Source organism: Tympanuchus pallidicinctus, unplaced genomic scaffold (genome assembly GCF_026119805.1).
Source record: "Tympanuchus pallidicinctus isolate F22 unplaced genomic scaffold, pur_lepc_1.0 scaffold5, whole genome shotgun sequence".
Taxonomy (NCBI): Eukaryota; Metazoa; Chordata; class Aves; order Galliformes; family Phasianidae; genus Tympanuchus; species Tympanuchus pallidicinctus.
The window spans coordinates 9,361,712-9,385,486 of NW_026294769.1; the positions used below are offsets into that span (position 1 = coordinate 9,361,712).

At 35.8% G+C, this 23,775-nt stretch overlaps 1 long non-coding RNA gene across 7 annotated transcripts; it reads left to right on the top strand.

Annotated features, from left to right (window-relative positions):
• The first annotated feature begins 1,638 nt into the window (after positions 1–1,638).
• LOC128090850 (uncharacterized) lies at positions 1,639–23,558 on the top strand. Of its 7 annotated transcripts, none has more exons than XR_008211116.1 (6): positions 1,639–1,734; positions 4,531–4,646; positions 10,425–11,308; positions 15,603–15,752; positions 19,239–20,838; positions 21,263–23,558. It is a non-coding gene; the product is annotated as an uncharacterized LOC128090850 (long non-coding RNA). The 7 variants fall into 7 exon arrangements; XR_008211117.1 differs by lacking the exon at positions 1,639–1,734 and having other exon boundaries at positions 4,387–4,646; positions 19,239–20,138; positions 20,629–20,838; XR_008211114.1 differs by lacking the exon at positions 1,639–1,734 and having other exon boundaries at positions 4,387–4,646; positions 10,425–10,559; positions 11,243–14,065.
• The last annotated feature ends 217 nt before the right edge of the window (positions 23,559–23,775 follow it).

Genomic DNA, 23,775 nt, shown 5'->3' on the forward strand with positions numbered 1-23,775 from the left:
AATTTAAAGAGAAATTGAAATTTGGTAGTAAACCCAATAAGAATAAAATAAAAATGGCCTTTTTCTGAAAAAGCCTATTTTCATTATTGAAATGCTTTTTTATGGTACACTGTTACTGTTATCCACTTTCCCATTCTTGGTTATTGAAACAATCATTGAAATGATAGTTCTTAATTCTTTGCTTAAATCTTTAAAATCTATTGATTTTTTAAAAATAGCTTGTTGATGAACTATTATGAAACTATATTAATTAAATTTTAGTTTTAAACAGTAATTTCATGAATACATAATACCTGAACTATAGGCCTACAGCTTGAGAGAACCATTTTCCTGCTCCTGTAGTAGAAGAAAGGAACGAGGAACCTTCAACATTGCTCTTAAGTTGGAGTAGAAGAATAATCAGAGCATTGATGTACTTGGGGTATGGAACAATGTTTTCAGCAGTGGCAGCAGTAAAGCTGATTATTCTTGTTGAAGAACTCATTCTTGTGATCTGAGCTTTATTTAGTATGCAGAGATTGTTGGACAATGCATAAAAATGTGAAAGTATCATTAACTTCATAGAAGTTCAGCAGCAGCAGCAAATCAATTAGAAGGAAGTCCTAAAAACGCAAACTTTATCTTCATTAATGTTTGATCAAAATGGATTTAAACTTGCTCCCTGTAGCTTCTGAATGTGCATCGCTATGCTGAAAGCTGAAAAGTAAGTTTCGTTACCTTATGAAGAAAGCCTATTTTTTTCAAATTTCAGATGAATATAGTTCATTTTCTAGTAGGAGTAAGCTTGTAGAAAATGTATGTAAATCAGGAAAACTCCAGGCTTCAATGAATATGGTGGTGAGAACTTATGGGGAGTAATGAGAATATTTTTAACTGGCAAGGGTCATGCATAGTCCTCCTAGATAACCCTAGCTTTTGAGCGGTATCTCTGAAGTTGGGCTGCACAACCATGAAGTACAGTATAGTTACAATAGTGCTCATTACAAACTCATACTAATATGGAAATGGCATTGCCAAAGAGGGGAGGCTGCTCAGGTGATCATGGTGGACTGAGGGAGCTGCATATTTATGTTATATTCATCCAGTCAAACTTACATGGATACTAATACTTTTCATTAGCCCCTTGTGACTGGCAATTTCCACCCCCTGAAAAAAAGGGTTATACTCGCTCATATTAAGCTAAACTGTGAAAAGAGAATGTGAACTGAATATGTGACGGTAGTGTCTGAAATTCCACCAGTCAGTTTGTGAATCTCCAGCTGAACTTCTGAAGGTTCAGTGGAGCTATTAAACTTGATTTTGAATAGAAAACGCAAAAGGTTTGATGATCTTAAGGAGAAATGCGCTTCTGAGATTAATGTTCAGCTAGGTATGTGTAAAGTCTGCAGCTTGAGATACTGTTATAAGGCAAACTGCGTAATAATTATTCTGTTATATTTTCCACAACATGTTTCTAAAAATATGAAAGAGTTTCTGTTGTGAATATAAAATATATACGTGTAAATATTATATAGATATAAAAAGCCATATAGTCTTGATAGATTCTCAATAGGAGGAAAAAATCCATGTTCTTTCATTTACTGATCTTTCTACTGATATTTTTCAGCGTGGGCTCCCATGATTTATGTGGACATCTGTCCTGTGAGAAAGGATTGCCAGATTTAACGAAGTTAAATCTGCGTACTGACAGATGGCAATGATGTCCACCGTAAGAAGTGTCTAAATTATTTAGAGGTAAGATGCTCTACACTGTATTATTGTTCTCTTTAGTCTAATTTTGCTGCTATTTATAGACATTGGTAGAGGCAAAAGAACTGTTGAAATTATGGGATTATAGAATAGGTAAAACTGTATTCTGAAAGTAGTATTTGATGAAACATATCAGTATACTATTAAGTGTAATATGACCAGGTACCATGAGCGCTTCATGCAGTAGAGGAAGCATTCCAGACTGAATGAATAAAATATTTCCAGGGATAATCAAGAAGGGCTTTTCTATATAAGAGAATAGCACAAGTGCAAATGAGGTCTAGGAAAATTGTAACTATTTGTATTTGGTGGATTTGGTTTTGGGAAGATATTTTTAGAAATATAAGCTTGCTTAGTAGTTAAGTGCTTCCTCTAAAGACAAAATCTGCTTTCAGCATTCACCAAAAAAAGGCATCAGAAGGCCTCTCACTTAGTCATGCAACAAACATAAAAAAGAGGAAGCAATAAACCCACATCTTATATCCACGTACAAGAAAAAAATACGAGAGTCAAAATCAAGGAAATCGTGTTTCAAACTCTGCGTCCAAAGTAGCATGACGGTGAATATTCCCAAGAAACAAACTGACAGTGCAGACATTTTTCTTTCACTTCCATCCCTAGTGGGAATGTCTTTTTTAATTTCAGTGTTTGAATGCAAGCAGCATACACATTAAAAATATTTTTGGTTGGTGAAGTAACACCATCTGCAGTTTTCTTGAAGTAGGTTTGTCCCTGTGTTTGTCTCCAGTTCTATGCTAATTATGTTAGAGAAGTGTTTATGCCAAAGTCGAAACAGATTTCAAGCAGTTATTTCAACAACAGCACTAATATACAAGGTGGAATAAGACTGGAAGAGTAAGTGTACAGTGGAATGTGAATGTACACAACAATGTGCACCAGAAGAGGTTCACAGTGGACATTAGGAAAACTTCTTCCATGTGAGTGTGGTAAAATACTGGAACAAGCTTCCTAAAGAGTTGACTGATGACCCATGCCAGCCATTATTTGAGAGGCATTAATAATACATGTTAGCTTTTGATTAGCCCAGAAGAGATTGGGCTGTTGGTTTAAATAAGGTGTGTCCAACCCTTGGACCAGATGTGGCTCTGTACAGCAAGTAATGGGGCCCCAGAACTTCATAAAATTCTAACATTATTGTATGATTTCAGTGACATATTTATTAGTGTGTAAGTTTTCTTATTTAAGTGTGCTTGTATTATTTTGTAAAATAATTTAGTAAGTTAACGCATTCACTGTGGAAAGAAGATCCAGAATACACATGCAGTGCTGACAAATTTAGCATTTCTGGTGAATTTGACTGCTAATTTAATAAATTAAACATACATCTTCAAGGTGAAAATCAATGTATCTGTGGTATGTTTCAAACCGTAAGTGTTCAAAATAAAAATTAAATTATGTCAGACTTAAGTTATGGCAAATATTTTTACGCTTTTTGATATAGAACAGCTATGGGCTATTCTGTCAGGGTGTTACAGCCATCAAGGTTTAAGTCAGGCAGGTACATACTGCAGACAGATGTGAAACCAGGAAATAACAGTGAACTGAGTGGCAAATGCACTGCTCAGTAATCAAGTCTGTGAATTTGTTAATCAGAAAAACAAAGAATCTCAAGTTTCCGTGCACTTCAGTGCTTTTGAGATATAAAAGATGCCAACCTTCCAGATTTTGCTGATGTCATGCTTCTGTGTTATTGCTTGTATTTGCTTTTGTGCAGGTTTTTCTTCTCATTAGAAGAGTACTGACCTTCCTTCCTGTGATGCTTTCAGACATCAGTGTTCATGCATCATCCTATTTTTCCTGTTTAAACTTGTTAAAAATACAAGTACATTGTATGCTAGGATATAATTATGAGGTTACTTTTAAAACAGAAAGAGCTTGATGTTCTAACAAATCTTTTATCTTCCTCAATATTTAAAGCACATTAGAAAATGGGAAAAGCAAAAAAAAAAAAAACAAAAAAAAAAAACCAACCTGATTTTTCTTTTCATGTTGTAAACTGTTTCAGCTGTGAGTTTTATCCAAACATGGTTCAAAGGGAAGTGAACTTTGGCAATGGAATGTTTTTCCTTTCAAACTGAAACTAATAAAGAAATCAAATACTAATAATATCAAATTATCTTTGGCACGTTGTCTCTGTACAAACTGTTTAGATACAGAAAGTGTTTTCATCTGATCAAACATCCACATTTTGTAACAAGTAATGAAAAGAATGTTCTATTACTCAGAGCTAGCTTCCAAGGAAGTCCATATTACAAAGTAAACCCAGGTACTTAGTTATCACTTTGACATCAAAGAAGTAATAAGAGAATGTATAATAAGGATTGCCAGTAACAGTTACTGTACTTTATTGCCATTAAGCTCTAATATTAACGTACTAAATCAATATGGCACATACACTTAAAGAACCTTATTTTGATAAATTAAAATAACATATAATAAATATATATATTTATTATATAAAATATAATAATATATTATATAATATATATATATATTATAATATATTATATAATAATAATAAAAATAAGTGTGAACTCCCTTGAATTATAAAAAAAAATGAGTTTGCTTATGACCCAAGTGTGATTTCCTTCCTCTTTCAAATTGGCCCCTGCTGATTTCAAAATTTCTTTGAGAAATAGCTCTTAGCCTTTGGAGCAAAAAGCAATATATCTGAGCTTTTTCCAAGAACTTTACAACTAATCTGCTATTTCTGTCAGGGTAGAAGAGTCGCATCATTTTAAAAATAGTCTATTTTTTCAGATAGCATACAGAAATAGAGGCTGCCTAAATGCATTGAAGATTCTCATTGGTACATGCAGCTCTCATGGATCCACATCTACCAGATGAACCTGATTTGACTAGGACTTAACAAACAGGTACTTTATTCCATTATTCTCTGTTCTCTTATTCTAAAGCAATACTAGTTGTTTGTAAAACAAAACAGGCATGAGTTATTAGTTGTTAAAAAAAGAATAAAATTAAACTTGTTTTTCTTGTCTGTTATAGTCTGTGCTTGTGTCCTGGTGATTGAGACATTGTTGTGGCAACTTATATCACCTCAGGAAAAACCCTAAATGAACTTTCTATAAATAATCTGCTGTGCATTTTCACAGTTATGGGATTTGATGTTTATTTCCTATAAAAACCTGTATTCATATTTAGATCAGATTTACTCTAGCACTCATTTACAATAATGCCACAGAAATAATTTTCTAAAACTTGGTGTTGTAGACAGATTACTAACAAAGCAAATCCAGCAAGCAACCAGAATATTCTGTCCTAGTGAAGACATTGTTTCTTTGGCTTCTACTCCATAAATGAACAATATAAATTTTTTTTCAGTAATAGAATAGCTCCTGCAGTCTCCACAGTGTTAGACCCACCATCCAGTTCACCTAAAAAACACACTTGTCATGACTAATTATTCCCTGCTAACATTTCTGTAAATAATGGAAAAATAAACCTCCCTGAAGTCAACAATGCCATTAGTCACTTTGTTCAGCAAAACCTCTCTGTGCAAATTTAGGTCAAATTAATGAAATTTAATTAATAATTTAACATAACTGAGTATGATGAGAAAAAACTACTTCTACTTCTTTCACATAAAACTTAACCCTTAAAATGTTCAACTAGAACATGAAAATACTGCTTGGATTAATGATAGCCCATGTATTGCTAATACTAGTTAGTTGCTAATATGATTCACCTTGCAGTTTCTAACTTTCGTTTTTCCCAACTAATCAATTCTGTTTCTGTAGATAACATATGAGCATAATTTATGTGATTATCTGATCAGCTCTTCTGTGCTTTGTTCTTTTGTGATTTAAAAAAATATTTTTGATAATAGTTGCTTTTCTTTATTCATTGATTCTGTTTAAAGTACTATTGTGCTAGAGACGGCAACTGTGCTGTTGCAGTTTGTTTATATGGCAATGCACTATGATGATATTCCAAAAAAAAATATGGGTGAAGTTCATTCTGCAGTAGTATTCCTCTTACATCTTTGGAAAGTAGTGCCTCATATTTCTGTAAGACAGATGTGCAAGAACAAGACACAGATTTGTTACAAGAACATAGGAGAGCAGCACACTGAAATCCTAATGAATCCTTTAATATACTGTTTTTCTTCTCTTTCTCTTGCTTTTAATATGTTACTACTTGAGAGGCTTCACTTCACTTGGATTGCATATCCTGAGGCTTGAAGACACCTTGCTTTGAATCCCATTGCAGGAAAATGGTCTATATTCATTGAATATAGTTGATAATGTGAGAGAGTCATTCAAAATCCCTGCTAAATTAAGAATGTTATAATTTGTGATGACTGCAGCAGTGAGATTCTCTCATTCTTGCCAGATCACCTGTCTCTGTGCAAACTGCCTGATTATAATCAGTCCTGAACTTCCTAGGTATTAATGAGGAGAATTTGTTTCAGAAGGCTAATGCTAATGATACAGAAAAGCTTACACAGAAAAAAATGTCATGAAATGGTAAAAACCAACTAATTTTGTCCCTGAATGAGAGCCAACTTCAGTGTGTTCAGTTCTCCAACAACTGTACACCCACAGGACTAAATTTGCTGTTAAGTTACCCCACAGGACTAAATTTGAAGCTGAGGCAGGTGAGAAGACATCAGATGAGATTCAGCCAGCCCCTCCTGAACTGTCAGCACCTTTTGCCAATGTAGAATGATGATTTCTGTGCACATATGTATGCACTCCTCCTGAACGCAAGCTTTGATGTCTGCCTGTGTCAAAGTTATTCAAACACTTTCTTTTAAGCAAACAAATGAAGAGAACCTCTTCCCTTATTTTTTTCTTCTATCTTTGGTAAAATAAGACTGTATAAATCCCTCCATGTATTCAGCTGGGATATAATCCAACAGTTTTGGTGGAATTTAATTATAGTAACATCCTAATTGAAGGTAAATTAAACAAGACTAAAATCAAGAACTGTCATACTAAATGAAAATCTAAATTACATCAGTAACAGACAGTTCTGTCCTAGAATTATGACTTAAGGAGTGTGACATTCTGTTTTCAGGTTAATCAATGAAAGCTTCACGAATATTTTAAAGCCTTCCTTAATCTATTAAAGGCCAAATTAAATCTAAACCTCTGAAAGACGCTGAGCAGGAGAGCAAAGTGAATCAATTCACTTTGGAGAGGAAAAATGCGTGCAATGAATGAGCGGGCTCTCTTGGAGCTTTGATGGTCTTATAGGTTGGAGTTTATTCCAGTCCAGTGACCAGTGCAGAAATGTGCTTGCCTGGAACCTAATCACTTAGGCTTATTTTTATTACCTGATCACCTAGACATTATTTTTACACCACGTTTACTACAATGTTAGCTTGTACTGGCAGTCAGCTGCCTGTGTGATGCCCTGCCCAAGCCTGGGTGAGTGAATGCAAATGTGGGACTCAAACCCCTGTGGGAATTTTTTCCTTCCTCTTTTCTATCTTGTCTCAGAACACCAGGAATATTACATTGTTTCATCATCATAGACACATCTATCATTATTTTGTCTTGTAACTGCTGTGACATGTATCCTACAAAACCCTCCATGTTGTCACAAAAGTAGCTCAGGCAGTTTTAGTGAGGCATGCTCTCCTCAGGATTACCACCCTAGGGCTTTTTCATCAGCTCCCACCAAGGACGTACAGAAAGAGAAACAAAACAAGCAAACAAATAAATCCACACCCACAGACAAAAAAAGCCCAACCCAACTGAAGAGTTTTTTCCATTCTAACTCACCAATCTTGTCAATCTCTTACCACCTTCCTGTTTCCTCAGCTGTCAAGACAACAAGTTTCCGCAAGAAAACTGCCAGCCCTTCATTAATAGAGCTTGTCAGCTGTGGGCTCTGTAACTGCATTTTCCTGCTTTTTAGCAGCAAATCTTAATATCTCTAAGAAAATGACTGCACAGCTAACAGCCTGCACTTTTCATCCATCTATAAATGCACAGCTGGCATCCTTATGGGATTTTCTATTATATGTATTCAGGCTAGCATTTTCAAATACTCAGATATGGCCTGTATTATTTTTTCTAGCAGGAGAAAAACAACAACAAAACTAGTGCAGATGTAGAGGGCTCTTCTCTTTCGGATCTTCATCTTTTGGATTTACCTGATGTTAACTTTGGGATTTGAACAGAAAAAGCTTTTAATTTTTATTCACTATTAGCTTGTCCCAGAATCTATGTAGTGGCTTGTAAAGAAAAAGGCTCAGCCTCGCCTTAGGAAGTATACAGCTGGGATCTGGTGAAAACACAGGTTCCAGTCACCTGTTTAATATCATGTCCTAGCTGCAGTTTTCTCCAGGGAAAATTACTTGTTGATAGACACTTGTAGTGGCCCACAGCAACCCCAAAAATAAAAAAGAACCAATCTATCATTTGCTGCAGTTTTACTTCCTTTCATTTACTCTTTTAGACAGTGATGTCAAAACTGTGCCCTTCTAGAGATAGTTACGTTTTTAACCTTTGTGAACATTAGCTGTTTCTGAATGGAACCCCCAAAGGCAGTGCACACTGTAGAGCCACCTTGTCAACTCACTTGGTAGAGCTACGTAGTAGAGATAGAATGAAACTTCAGGATTTATCTTTAAACATTGCCTCTCTGAAGATTCATATAAAGAATTATTATTACTACTGCTATGGCTATAACTGAGTTCTCTCTGAAGATAATTTCTTATTTTCCTCCCTTTTAGTGGTTTGAATTTGTGAAGTTGGATGTTGAAGTAAGAAGGTTATCGGTTGTTCTGTTGGTATGCTGTAGTCTAAAATTTGCAGTGTGGACTCAGGAAGTGGTAAAGGAAGATTTATCCTTCTGCTTCTGCAAAAACATAGTATGAGCAATATGGTCATGAAATAATGTACAGAAAATTGTATTTTTAAGGGAAAGCGGGATTTCTGTCTCATTTATGTCCTGTGTTTCATTGTCTTCCTAATTCAGAGTATATTCTATTTTTTGTTACATCTTGGAAGATTATTGAGGCAAAGAAAGTTCCACAAAATTGATTATAATTTTGAATTAAATGATATATATTTCACCCTGCTGGGCTGGAATAGATAGCTTGCCTCTTTGCAGGTAAATAGCTGAGCATGCTTTCCTGAGGAAGACTGAATCCAGTTTCAGTTTTTCTTAATCAGCACTCCCACAGCAAGTTTCTTAACTCACAAAAGAGGAAGAGAAAATTCCTCATTGAGTATTTTTCAAAGAAAGTCCAAATTTTAATTGCATTTTTTTTGAGGAATTTTGATTTTGTGATATTCAGATGTTTACAGAATGTGTAGTAAGCTACTTAGTGTAATGAGGCAAATGGTCATACTGTTTTCTGATTGTGTTTGGGTAGGTGGCAGGATAGTTTGACTGTGGTGCCTCAATAAAAATATTTAAGATAAAATAAGTAGACACATTTGTGACATTTCTACTTTACAGCTTCTTAAGATTTCTGCACACTTTTACAGATCTGTAAAGCCATGGAAATCATGTGCAGATGCTCTTTATGGCTTACTGTTTTGATGTTTGTCCATCATCCAAAGCATTTTATTGTGACACTTTTACCAGTAAAATGCTAAACTCATCTATAGTAGTATTTATGACAACTCTATATGTTAAAGGTAGTTAAAAGATAGAGGTCTGATTATTTGCATGTACTATTAGTTCTTATTTATTTGCTTATGTATTTTGTATGTGATTCCTGAGATCATAAATTCAGCTATTTACACTCAGTTACAGATTGAGAGATAACAGCAGAAATCTTAAAACTGGTTATGATGCCAAAGTTTTCCCGGTTGTTAACAAAGCCCTGATTAGAGCTGGTGAAATATCAGGAAACTGTTTCAAAAAATAAACCTGTTTCTGGAAACTGCAAAGTTCAATGACTGATGAATTCAACAAATGGAACATGACCACCTTTAGGGCTCTTGTCTAGCTGTGTAGGGCTCTCTCCAAGAAAATGCCAGAGGTTTTAGTGAGCCATTTGCATAGCTAACTCGATTTGCTCCAGGAGTGTGCAGATAATTTATAAACGTGGATTTCTAAAAGTGCAGTCCTATGACAGCAAATTTCTCAGGACAGCTGCTGGAAGCTAGGAAGTTAATGTAATTTATCACTAGCAGTTAACAGAGCACAAGCTTAGTGGATGCCTTTTAGATATTTGCAAATAGAAACACCTGTTTTGAAGTAGCCAGGTATCTCCGTATCTCCAATTCCCCACTGAGACATGCATAATAAAATGCAAACAAAATAAAGATGGGTGTTCTAAGACTGTTTTCTCTGCATTACTTACATCTTTCATCAGTCTATGTTTTGAGATGATATTTGTGCATTATAGGTGTGAAAAATGATAAGGAATTGCATCATACAGCATGTGCTCTGTTTCTAAAAGGCTTTATTGTTCATTAGTTAATAATTCCTTTGCAGTAATAATTTTGGAGAATTTGGTATATTATAAAGTGGCTTTGCAAGTTTGTTTGGAAATTGATTTTCCAAATTTAAGACCTCTCTTTTAGCAACACTCTTCCAGCAAACTTCACTGGAGTTTATTTTCCTCAGAGATTCTGTGTTCTGTTATTGTTTTGTTTTTTTTCATTTCCAGTGTGTTCAGCCCAGTTTTTCACAAAAGGTTCCTGTTTTGCCTGTCTCTCATCTAGGAGAGGAACAAACCAACTATCAGTGAGGATTTAGTGTCCATAAGGATGAAACAGCCAGGGAAGAGCAGGCCCACAAAAAACGTGACAGCAGAGCAAGGAAAAAATGGTCAGTTCACAGCCAAAAGCGCTGGAGAGGTAACCTATATACATTCCTGATTTTCTGTTGTATCTATTTTATAAGATACCTGGATAAATTTAAACAAAGAGATGAGAAAGTGAGCAGTGTAAGCCTCAGTGCTGTGAGGCTTATCCCAACTGACAGAAGCCATCTCTGCATTTACAGAGACAATTGCTGCATGTAAAATGACTTCAACTGAATACTGATTTTGTATGATAACAGTGACAGCCTCCATCTTTTTAAAAGCCTTTTTAGCCTACTCCCTTACAGCATTCTGCTTCTATGTTATTAACTCTTAATCACGTTGAATAGGAGATTGTAATCCTGATAATTCAGCTAAGTGACTTGTAAAACCTTCAATGGGCATAACAAAAAAAAATCTGAGACACTGCAAGAGTAACTACATTTTTACTTCAAAGGCTCATGAAGTTTGGTCATCTTCTGAAAATGTAGATGGTAGGTAGTCACCATAAAGTCTTTATCATGCACCGCTTTGTCCACTGTGAGGAAATTATCAACACATGTTAAATATGGAGATATCTAACTGATTATAGTACTCTTAATTGTATGTTTATTGAAAGTGACATGAAATTGTACCTGCCAATATGGAAATTACTGCGGAGATTATGTTCTGTTTCCCTCTTTTGCTTTTTTCCCACTAGCACAATCAAGTATATTTGTCTTGTATCCTGTTAAATAGCGCGTGGTGCAGGTGATCATACTGAACCAGCCTTTCTGCCTGAAGAAGTCATGATTCAGTGAGCAGGTAGGCATGCTTTCCAGCACACCAGAAGCTCCACATTTCAAAGCACACAGGTGTGACACACAGATCTGTTGGGTGTCCAGTGCCCGTAAAAAATGAGAGCAAACAGTACACTGTAAGCATGTGCTCCTGTTTGGTGCGGCTTAGCACCCTTGTATAAGAGACGTGAACAAGCCCTACCTGCTGTTATGGCTGTCTGCACACAAGACTGGAAATAGACAGCTTATTACAGCATGCTGAATGGTATCACTCTGGCATTTCTGTAGATTACCATGCTATTGACAGTTTCTTATCATTGTATTTTTAAGACACCTGAATTTAACCTTTCCTCTAGATAGTGAATTCTAGAGAAATACATCTACAATCCAAAGGAGTGTTCGAGCCATTTTTTTTTACAAAAAAGAAGGACTGGCTGTTGATTTTTGTTTTAACAAACTGTCTTGGAACTATACATTTTCAGAATATTCATTGCTAACATATTTAAATTTCTTTCCCTCCAGCATGAGCAAACTATTATTTACTCTCTGAAAGAAAATATCAGATTTGACAGTTGTAATATATGACATCTTTGAAATTGTTTGTGGCAATGGTGTTGTCCTTAAATCTGTCATATTAAGCACATCCCCTTCACTGCAGCAGCATTTGCGCAAATATCAGATGGGAACTTTCTCAGGGTGTATTATGTCTGCTTCTGCTGCTCAGGACAGAATCATAGTTCTGCTTTAATGGTTAGAGAAATCATCTGATGCTGTGGATAGCCATTTAGAATAACACTTAGACTGTTTATTAAAGGATTGTAAAATTTCTACTGACATGAGAATTGAACTCTTCCTTTATATTCTTCTGAGTTTAGATAAGGAACTGTCACTATGAATAAGATAAGAAATTTTATCTTATGGCAAAACTGTTTATAAACAGATGGCTGAGGCTCATTTGCATGGATCTGATAAAAAATTTTCTGCCTATATGAACCTCATTTCTCCATAAAAGAGGATGCACATAATCCCAATACTAATCATAGACTGCGATAAATGGGATCATGCATAGGATAATTTTCCAGTAATCTCAGTTAAGGTACTAAATGCATAGTGCATGAAGAAAGCTATCATCACAATGCTATCGTGATTGCATGAAGAATCCAGAAAAACTCACAATGAGTTAACTTTGGCCCAGTGGTTGATGGGAGTTGAGCAGAGAAAAGGATAAAAAGGGGGAAAAAAGAAAATTTAATAATTCAAAATATCAGAACTGTTTCCTGAACTGTTAAAAACCTTGAACCATTTTTCTGAGTGCAAAAATTATTTCCTGCTCTTCACTGACTTAAAATGTGAGAAAGATGTTGGTAGCAATGCAATTATGAAGGGCCTTTTCTTCACATGTAATGCTGCTGTAATGGGGGTGATGGAGCAAGGAATAATTTTACTAGGAAAGAAAGAGTTTAAGAGGCTTCCTTCCTTGCTTTCTTTAGTTTAAGTCTTGTGTTTCTTCTCAAATGAATATGTGATCCTTGTGACGTTCACAATTTCTTGTAGGCTTTACCTCTTCACATTGCACCATATATAGAACTATAACTTATCAGTCTGCTTCTTGTAGGATGAATATTGTGGTGTCTATCACTAATCAGAGCAATAAACTGGGATTCTTGCTTTCACTTGAAAACCTCAGTGAGCTTAACAGTGCTATCAGTGACCCTTTCCAGAACAAGTATTTTGTCTTTGTTGCTCATAGCTTTAATATTTTTTTGATGCTCAGACAGTAAAAGAGGTTGGAACTGCAGAGTGTAGTAAGCATAAAAGATGAAAAAACAGAATTCTGGTTTTTAAAAGCCTGTATATGTTCCCTATCAGTATTCACACATAATGATGAGGAAGAAGATGTTATGGATCCTTTTCTGTCATAAGGGTGTATGTGATTATAATAGTGTTTTCTGGCAATTTTAGAATTTCCTGTCTCTCACTTTTAATTGTCATTAATGTGTCTGAAAATTGTATACATGACATAATAATGTGTGTCTCAGGGTTATGTTGAGTGTAGAAGATTTTTGTGTTCACAAAGAACTGGCAGGTGTGTTAGCAAAGAAGTGATGAACACTCACTTAATCCAAGACATAATCCTTACAAGCTGATGAAGTGAAGTTTTGTTTCTGCGAGCTGTGTGTTAACATATTTTGTTCCTGATCATCTGCACATTTTACTCTCTTTATAGCACTTGTATAACTATTCTATTTTCTCCATGTAAAAAGGTGAGTACATCTTTCATGGTGGCATATTTTTAAAAACAAAAGAGACATTTTTCCCCCTAGGACTTTCAACCTGTTACTGCTATCTTTCACTCTGTTTGTATTTGTATACAGTCCTCCTATGCATCCTACTCTTCAATATGTTTCATCAGCTGTACAACAGACTACACTCAGTCTCTTCAGAACAGATTTTGTTTGCAAGATTAATGTTTGAGGTGGATTTGGAATACCTTTGGCCTGCTTTTCTAAGGAAATGAGGCATGTTGACTTACACCGTCCATCTGCCAGCTTTTCAGCCTTCCACTTCTTTTCCTCTGGGGACATTTACACCTTCTGGTCAGGTTCAACCAAGACCAAAGGCACTGAATCATAGAAGATCACAGAAAATTTATGGTGAATAGAGGAGAGAAACTAATATCAGTGCAACATCCTGACACAGTGCAGCACGGTGAAAGCAGACCCTATCTGACCTACCTAGCCTGCTAACTAGCAAGCATATACTACCTAGCTAATTAATACATGTATGTCTCCAAACTGACCACAAAACTTGCCTTCTCTTCCCTAGCTGGTTATTTCATGACTCAGGGAGGTGTTAGTAATGTAGTAAGGCTTGGAAGTTGTTCAGATAGATGGAATTGTCACAGTGATACCTGTAGAAGACACAAAAGAAAAAAAAAATCAGTAGGATACTAAGCTTCAATTGTTGAGATGCTCATTGTTTCTTTGGCCTAGTATGCTTTTCAGAAATTATTAAAAGAATGTGGGGGTACAATGTCCTTACTATATCTGAGTGTAAAGGAGGAATGTTTCTGCCCATCTTCCAGAATGTATGAATCATTTAGCTGAATCTATATATAGTTCATCTTTTTGGTTGTTTGTTGTTTTATGTCTCTTGTTGGGGATTTCTGAAAGTTGAAGATCAAATAATATGAAAAGTAAGAGAAGAAATCATTTTCATCATAGGAAATGCCCTCTGAATAGAAAGATATTTAGCTGTGTCAGTGAATAATTGGAACAAATTTGGAGAGTATTCACTCAGATAGAGGCACAAAATATCTGCACCACTTTATAGGAAGAACAGAGATATTAAAAAAAAAATCATTTCAAAATAAAAACATATGGTGGATCTTCACTTTTTTGGAGGTGAAGATTTTATAGTCACCATTGTTACCCATTGGGCCTATCTGAGCAATGATCTTCCAGTCTTTTTCACAGTTATTTTTTCCTAACATAGAGATTGGTCTCTTTGATCTCTTCTTTCCTGAACTAGAACTTAAGAAATAAACGAGAACTTCTCCAAAATTAATGCCTCCTATTTTATTGTTTGCCCGTGACATCAGAGGCAGATTTTGGTGATGTGTCAGTAGAAGTTGAACCTTCCCACCAACATTCAATTATATTTTGTTGCAGTGTGACAAATGGAAGAAAAGGGGCAGTGTGATAAAATGGCATCTGACATGGGCGTGTGTAGGAAGCAAAGGTGTGTTGTTGAATTCCTCCGTGTGGAAAAAACTGACATTCATCAATGCTTGATGAATGTTTTTGGAGATGAAACAATGGATATGAGTGCAGTGAGGCAGTGAATGGTGCATTTCAGCAGTGGTGATAGCAACAGTTGGTTACCTCCGCTGATGCAGATTTGTATGAGCGCAGCATGCAGGCTTTTGCTCATCACTGGCAAAAATGCATAGCCAGTGGTGGTGGCTGTGTTGAAAAATAGTGCTTTGTAGTTGAGAATTTGCTCTATCAAATAATGTGTTCTCTTTGTATTGGTTGTAGTTTCCAGGGAAATAAATAACAGGCATTACTTTCTGACCAAGCATATAGTATCATGTTTAGGCAATACATGATTCTTGTTGATTTCTACTCTAGCAAAATCCAAAGCTAAAGCCAAAGAGCCTCCACATTCCAATTGCAAAGATCTTCGTATTTCTACATAAGTTTTGGTTCCACATCAATCAGTATAAGATACTTTTCCATTTTTTTTCCACAAAAACAAAAACAAAAAACAAACAAACAAAAAAACCCACCACAATCTAAGTTTCTTCTATATTACAGAGCAGCTGAACACCAAGAGATCACGATAATTCTGTGTGCTGACTGAGAAGAAAATGAAGATTTTCTTCCACGACTGAAAATCCATTAAAAAACTACAATTAAAACAAAAAACCAGCAGATAAGCAAATATTCCCTAGATAGCTTCCTCAGGTAAGTCCTACTAGCTGTAATCTAAATACATATTTGGAAAACATTTTTTTACCTTCATATTTTTAAAGATATACATATGTGTTTGTAAATACAAACATTTATTTAACATTCTTGGAACTAGAAGACACTTATATTCCACAAATTACATTTTCTGCATGTGTGAATGTGCAAGAAATAGATTAAAGTGTCTTGTGTTATAATACATTTCAAGATGCAGGATCTGATAATAGCTGTCAAACCAGTCAAAGGTATAGCATGATCTTCAGTTTCAAGGTTGTTAACAAAATGTCTGCTCCATTTTTGAGCTAGGAAATCATATCCTCTAACCTTCAAATAATATTTAAAAAACCCTATGACTACCTTAGCTGTGACCCTGTTGCATTTCAGAAACTGAAAAGCTATACCTCGTGTGTGTACATTTACTTCACAGAATCACAGAATCACAGAATCACAGAATCACCTGGGTTGGAAGGGACCTCAAGGATCATGTAGTTCCAACCCCCCTGCCTAGCAGGGCCACCAAACATCCACATTCAGATCAGGTTGCCCAGGACCCCGTCCAACCTGGCCTTGAACACGTCCAAGGACGGGGCATCCACAACCTCCCTGGGCAGCCCGTTCCAGGGCCTAACTACTCTCCTTGTGAAGAACTTCCCCCTAACATCCAACCTAAATCTTTCCTCCTTCAACTTTGATCCATTTCCCCTAGTCCTGCTGTTGTCAGCCCTTCTGAAGAGTTTACTCCCCTCCTGGGTGTAGGTTCCCTTCAGGTATTGATAGGCTGCAATGAGGTCACCCCGCAGCCTTCTCTTCTCCAGGCTGAACAAGCCCAACTCCCTCAGCCTGTCCTCATAGGGGAGGTGCTCCAGCCCCCTGATCATCTTAGTCGCCCTCCTCTGGACCCTTTCCAAGATCTCTATGTCTTTCTTGTACTGAGGGCTCCACACCTGGACACAGTACTCCAGGTGGGGCCTCACAAGAGCCGAGTAGAGAGGGACGATCACCTCCCTGTCCCTGCTGGCCACCCCTCTCCTGATGGAGCCCAGGATCCTTCAGGAATTGAAGATTTCCAAAGTAGACCCAGGGTGCAAGAAAAAGTCAGTTAGCTATGTATTAGATGATATTATTATTATTATTATTATTATTATTATTATTATTATTATTATTAATTTATTTAGATTATTTAGATTATTATGAAGAATAAAACACACTGTATCATTATGGCATACTGTGCATATGACCACAGAGTTCAATCAAAGAACATTTCAAAAAATGCTCCTTTTTAAAAAAAAATTCTCCATGTAGAAATTATAGCTATATTTTTTCATTGGTAGCTGATTCATTTCAAAACCAAGTGAGGTTGCTATGATCTAGGGTGAAGTTTGCAGTCCAAATTTATGGAAAAAAGTGTTTGAGTGGCATGTGCATTTACTTGGCATACTGAAGTAGTAAATTGGGGTCTGTTGTATATGCTTCAGATAAAGGGTGGATGTAAACGTGATACTTTTTGCATATTAAATGAGTATCATTGTTGAAATTTTTATTATTAAGAATTTAGATACCTTAGAATTAAGTATTAAGTATTAATCTTTGGAAAAGGCTTCAGAATGTTGTACCACATTCTTATTGCATTCAACTATTAGTAGCTCTTAGATTCATATTTTTATCAGTGTTGCTGGAATAAGTTATTGATTTAATTTGCCTATATATTGTTTAAAACTACAAAATTCTGTCATATGACCAATGGGTCAGTGCTAATATTAAATAGGAGAGGTTATTACTCTCTTAAATAACATAAAGTTTCTTATTGAGAATATCAGTATTTAAATGCTTATAAAGGCATGCAAAGAATATTTATTCATAGTATTACAACCTCTTTAAATAATGCAAGAAAGAAAGCAACACGATGTAAGCACAATTAATTCAATAGATCTTTTAACTAAATATGCATAACACCTGGTAAAAAAAAAAAAGAAAAAGAAAAAGAATTTAACTGTAACCTTTATGGAAATGTATGATCACAGACTGCGCAGGAGTTGGAATAAAAAAAGAAAAAGGAAATCCAAATTAACATGTGAATTTTAATTAGGAAAAAAAGAATGAATAGAATGCAGCAGAGGTGTGCTATGGTTGTTGCAAGACATTGAGAAACAGGGCAGTAACACAGAAATCAGGCATGAGTTGTGACCACTAAAATCCAGGCTGTGTCTTTAATCCTAAAATCAGTGTCCTAATTTTTTAATCTCTTTATAGTAGGAACTGGATTTTAATTTTGCAACTGTAAAGGTTGATCATGGAACTCTGATTTAGCTCCACTCTTAAATCTCTCACAAAGTCACTGATTGTAGAAGAAATTTACACTTACAAAACACTTCACTCTCCTAGTATTTTCTTAGACGGCCCAAAAAATATCCTGACTTCAAAATTTTACTCGAGCATCAACTGCTAGGCATATCTGAAACAGTCCGTGACACTGGACTAGACAGAATCATTTTTAAGTCCCCATTTTTCTTACCATTTTGACTTTTCTTTGTTACTGTTTTTTTCTCATAATTCCTGAATATATACAGTACCTCACAAACAAGTCTTGCGAAAACTGATTAAAAACTGAATTTGTTCAATGGGAGTTTTCTTCCAAGGCTGTCATGATTTCAGTCATGGCTGTGAGTTCATGCAGTGATCAGATGTGCTAAGTGCTGTTTATCTGATGAGACTCAAGGATCCACATGAGGATACTACTTTTCTGTAAGTAAAGAAATAACATAGATTCAGCTCAACTGAACTTGTGAAGATGAGTTTCTAATTATTATACTTAATAACGCAAAAAGAGAAAAGGCAATGAATTCATAAGAATTTATTTGGATGCAAACCATCTGAGCAATACTTTATGTATACTCTGCTAATGGACGGTAAAAGCATTTAGGCAAGCTAATTCACTCCTGGGATGTGCTCTCATCAAGAGTCAACAGCGTAATACTCAGCCACTAGTGTGGTTAGCTATACATAAGAGCTGCAGAGCAGTACTGCAGCAGCACAGACTGCTGTAAGTTCTTTACTTCATGCCTGTATGTTGAAGGCTGGTGCTCATCAGCTGTTCAAACCATCTCAGCACAGCTAACTTAGCTTTTATCATGCCTTAGTGAAAAATGACAATTTAGGACAGTGCAACAGAAGTGGGAAACATAAGCAAATCCGACTAAAAGTTTGCGAAATTTCAGGATGCATTGCTGTTTGTGCCACTTCTGCTAGCGCATCCACAGCACAGCACACTGACTGCATTCAACTGTGCACCAGTCCAAACCTTGTGCCTAAAAATTTCATTTTTACCGTCAGGGACTGGAAAGGGGCTAATGACCTTCTTTAGCTTCATCTAGAAATATTATCAGAGGACTGGTATTATGGAACTGTCATGACAGAAGTCAATTCTCAGTGTTATAAACTGGCTTGGGAAAAAATATCCTCAACTGACCTAGGCATTTTCTGCAGCTGGGCTCAGGCCAGGATTCTCTGCAAGTGAACATCTCCAGAAATAACATCAGTTAGGCTCTAAGAACTAACTGGAATTGTTACACATTGCCAAGACATATCTTCTAAGGTTGGAGGGGGAGTTATGGGAGGCCATTGTGGTTGATCCCTCCTAAAGGCATCACAAAGGGCACGTCACATCCTGATCTAATCTGACAGCTGAGGTATGTCTGTCTCCATTCCCAGCAACCTCTTCCCTCCAAACATACGTTTTCACATAAAATGGTCATGCTTTCATAATTCTCATGCCAAAGTTTTTCTAGAGAGACAAAGTTACGAAGTTTCCACTTTATCCATCAAATTTTGGAGTACTTGTATGATTATTGCTCATAAACATCAGCTCTTCTGCCACTGCATAGATTAGATAAAGCTGTTTGTATCCCTGCTCCATCCTCTGACAAATGCTATTGGATACAGGAGTCAGATCTATGTTTCAGGCTGCCCAGTTCCCTGGAGATGAGAGCAGCTCTCTTCCCAACTCCTGTGAGAATCTCCTGAAACTGCCTGCTGCTTCCACCAACCCAAAGGAGAAGTTGTACTAGTCATGTGATTGCAGTCTGCTATTGCAAATTACTTTTCCCACCCTTGTTTGTGAAGAACAGAATGAACACATCAGAATTTTACTGGTTTCCATATTTTTCCCCCCTTGGCTGGAGAGAAATCTAATTGTGGCAGAAGCCCCAGGTGCTGTCACATATCTTGTGTGTTGCCTCTCATTCTGTCCATCAAAGTTGTCCTCACAAATAAGAAGTTAGCAGCCCAGTACATCCTTCAATTTTTTTTTTTTTTTGGGGGGGGGGGGGGAGGAGGGGAGTTGTGTTTAAATTTTGTGGCTGAATACCAGCATTTAGACCAAGAAAAGTGAGTAATAATTTTGATTTCACATAAAGACTAGCACACTGAAAATAGACTTCACAACAAGATTTTGATTTATGCTACTGGCAATGCAATCTCTTCCAGCACTGGGTTTTTAGCAAATATTTAGTGATTAGAAATGTCCTGCAACCAGACAGCTAAATCCATTCATGAAGTATCTTTATGTGTTTGTAGACAGAACTGTCAAGTGAATAATTAGTTCCTAAAATGTTTCAGGCTATATTGTTTTCTTAACAAATATGTTTGTCTACTTGCTTTTGACTGGTAGATTTTATTAATTTCTGACATGTGCTTTCCTCCCTTGATGGCTTCCCTGCTTAAAAGAAGAACACAATTATTCTGTGTTTGCTAGAAGTTTTAAAGAATGATAATTGTTTTATATGTAATGCCTTACTTTAAGTGCTGGAGATAACACTGTCTTTGTTCATTAACTTCATGACTCAACTGTTGTCCTCAAAATACTCGTCTTGCCAAGATCTCTCTTGCTTAATGAGAAGGCACAAGCAGCAAAACTACTAAATGAATTCAAGGACATTTCTGGAGATCTGCTTGCCTTCTGAAATGAAGATAAGGCCAGAAGGAAAAGACAAATCTTATTGCCAGCGTAAATGGAAAAGTGGAAAGAAAACATGGAAATGGTAAAAAGCTGTAAGCCACGGAGGGAGCTGTGTCCTCTGGGGGAGAGGTATGTAGATACAGCACAAGAAGATAGCTTTTAGAGACATGAAGGAGTTATGTAACATGATGAAATGCAGAGAGGCAGAGCTCTAGGGCACAATCATTCTCTGCTAGCACGATGCTCAGTCATGCAAAAAACATTTCCAAACAGCAAGTTAACTCAACAGGAATAGAAATTGCAGCTGCAATGAAAAAATGCTGTATTCAGCATTAAGGTTGCTCTGACTGGAAGCTGTGTGTGAGGAGTTCTCCTATTCAGTTCCATGTCCTTCACTCAAGCAGATGCAGAAAATTACAGAAAAGATTTCTTCCTTTGAAACTGTATATTTTTGTACTTGTTTCCTAATGGAATAAGGTTTATTGTGGTATTGCTGCCAGGATGTCCATTCACCTTCCCACCTGTTTCATTATTTTCACCTCTGTTTCCACAGACATTGGGACCTATTTGCTGACTTTGGAGAAAGAGTCTTATGTGCTATGTAAATTCATGGGTCAAGCTCAAGAGAAGACCTACTGTTCTGCTGAAGAGAAGGCAGGTAGAATTCAGTGGTAATATTGGTGCTAAGTGTAAGCCAAAAAGAAAAAGAAAAGGAAATCATGATGTCTGTGTTTCTAAGATAACAATATATTATTTTATTTTCTTTAGATATGTCTTGCAAATGCATCACAGTCTTGTCCAATTCTTGATAGGAGACTGAAATTCAGTGGTTGCAAATTCAGAAGAAATAGGTTTCACTAGCTCTGTTGTTTGGACAGGAGATTTTGAGATTTTTGTATATCAAAGAAAATATTTTATTCATAATGTCCCTGCACACTAGTGAGATGGACTATGTTGGTGAATGGCCAGGATGCTGGGTACAATTGCAAGAAGGGAAAAATTAGGGATGTTCTTCTTCACTGAGGTAATCATATCATGGTATATAGAGTCATATACTCCTTTCTGAAGTATTTGTTTAATTAATGCTCCCAAGACCAAAAGAAAATCTTCTGCAAGTATATGAACAAATGGGGCAGAGTAGAGAGGCAATGTTAAGCTGCAGTTTAACTCAGCAGTAACTTTTAGTCATCAAAGCAAGTCCCTTCGAAATGGATTCTCTTTTTGTAACTCAACTTACCATCTTTCTTGTTTTCACATGTTGAAGACTGTGTCTGTTTTTACCTCTAGCTGAATACCTCGAATTTGCTCAGCTTTCTAACACAGCTTTATTTATCATGCTTTTTGATTCCATGCACGCTTTGAGGGATGTTTTATGTTTTATTTATTTTTTATGTTTTCTTCTCTCACGTCCAATCTCATCTGTCCAAAAATCATTTCACAGTTGTTGTTGTCTTATTAATACTTAATTGATTAAATATTATAAAAACATTTTAATCTTTTGTGAACGATTCAGTTATTAAAAATGAGAGATATGTATTTGCTTAGTACTTAATTTTTTTTTAACATATGAAAATATTGAACACCTGTTAAGAATGAGAGAATAAGCTAAATAAAAAGGTAATTTCTCTTTGCCAGATGGGGGCTAATTTCCATTTCTTACAGATTCATCAATTTATTCCATCTTTAACCACAATGCTATTGTAAAGATGAAAATCCCAATCCATCAGCCCTGAAATGTTTTTTAAAGTTTGATGCTTGCAGAAAGCAACACATAGCTTTCAGAAATCACTAGAAAAGAGATGCACTAGATAATAAATAAGGAAGGTAATTGCACCCATTGTTTATGTCAGTAAAAAATGAGAATGCGTTTTAAAAAAAAAGAGCAAAAAATTCTAGCTGGATTATAAAATAGTTACACAGGCCTATCTCACCTTCAGAAATAACTGACAGTTAAGAAACCAGCTTACAATAAAATCCATTGGACAGTTTAAGCACCTAATAAAATGCTCTTACATATGGTGACTTGAAATGCTTTGTTTCATTACTGCTTTATCAGTTTACTTGTATTACAGCATTTCCCAAACTGAATCTGATTTTCTGTACCCCAATAACGCGCATAGTCAGGAAATTGGCCGATTAAATGTATAAAAAGCTTTGTTGAATGAATAACTTGTTCTATTTCCTTCCTTCAAATTACTCACTTTTGAAATGCTCCAGTGGCTTTTAGTAATATGTTCTAGTTCATAAGGGTGCTTAATCCTTAAATAATATGTGCGATGATGCAGTGGCTGATGAAAGATATGATCTTAAAGAGTTATTCTGAAAATGAGTGCAGAAAGTTGGATGATTTACTGTAGCTAGCAGAAGGATCTCTGTCTAAAGTTGCAAGGGAGGGCAAAAAACATTGTAGGTTAGTGAAAGGTGAAACTGCCCTTTATTGAAAATAATTTATTGAAAATAAGAAATTACCTGAAGCCAACAGATCATTTCTAAATAATTTCTAATAATTTCTAAACATTTCTAATAAATTCATACATCCAAACTGATTTGAGGGGTATCATCTTGTAATTTTTGTAGCTGAAGTTGTTCAGCATTTAGTAATGCAGACTACATAATTTTTGAACAATGGAGATGCTCCTTAATATACTATTTACTTTGCTAATGACGTCAAACCCAATTTTTCTTAGGAAAAGTTTTCCAGTGTTATTTTGCCATTGCTGAAATACATAGTACCAAAATGAAGACTTTCTAAAAGTTGTTTTCAGATTTTACTGAATCTCATTAAAGATAAATATGACTTCACTGCAAACAGATTTTATAGTTCTAGATAACCTTTGTAGTTCCAGGAGTCTCAGACCAAACTGGTTGCAAATGAGTGCTGGAATGTTCTCCCTTTCATTTGGAAAGCAGCCAAATTGTTTTGCATTTTTAGCACAAACAGCCAATATTAAGTGATAAAATACATTCTAGGCTATTCTGACCAAGAAAATAAATGTATGAAAGCATTTCCTTTCTGATACTTTGTATTTTGTTTTTTCTCCCTCCCATCCAAAGTTGTGACACTCA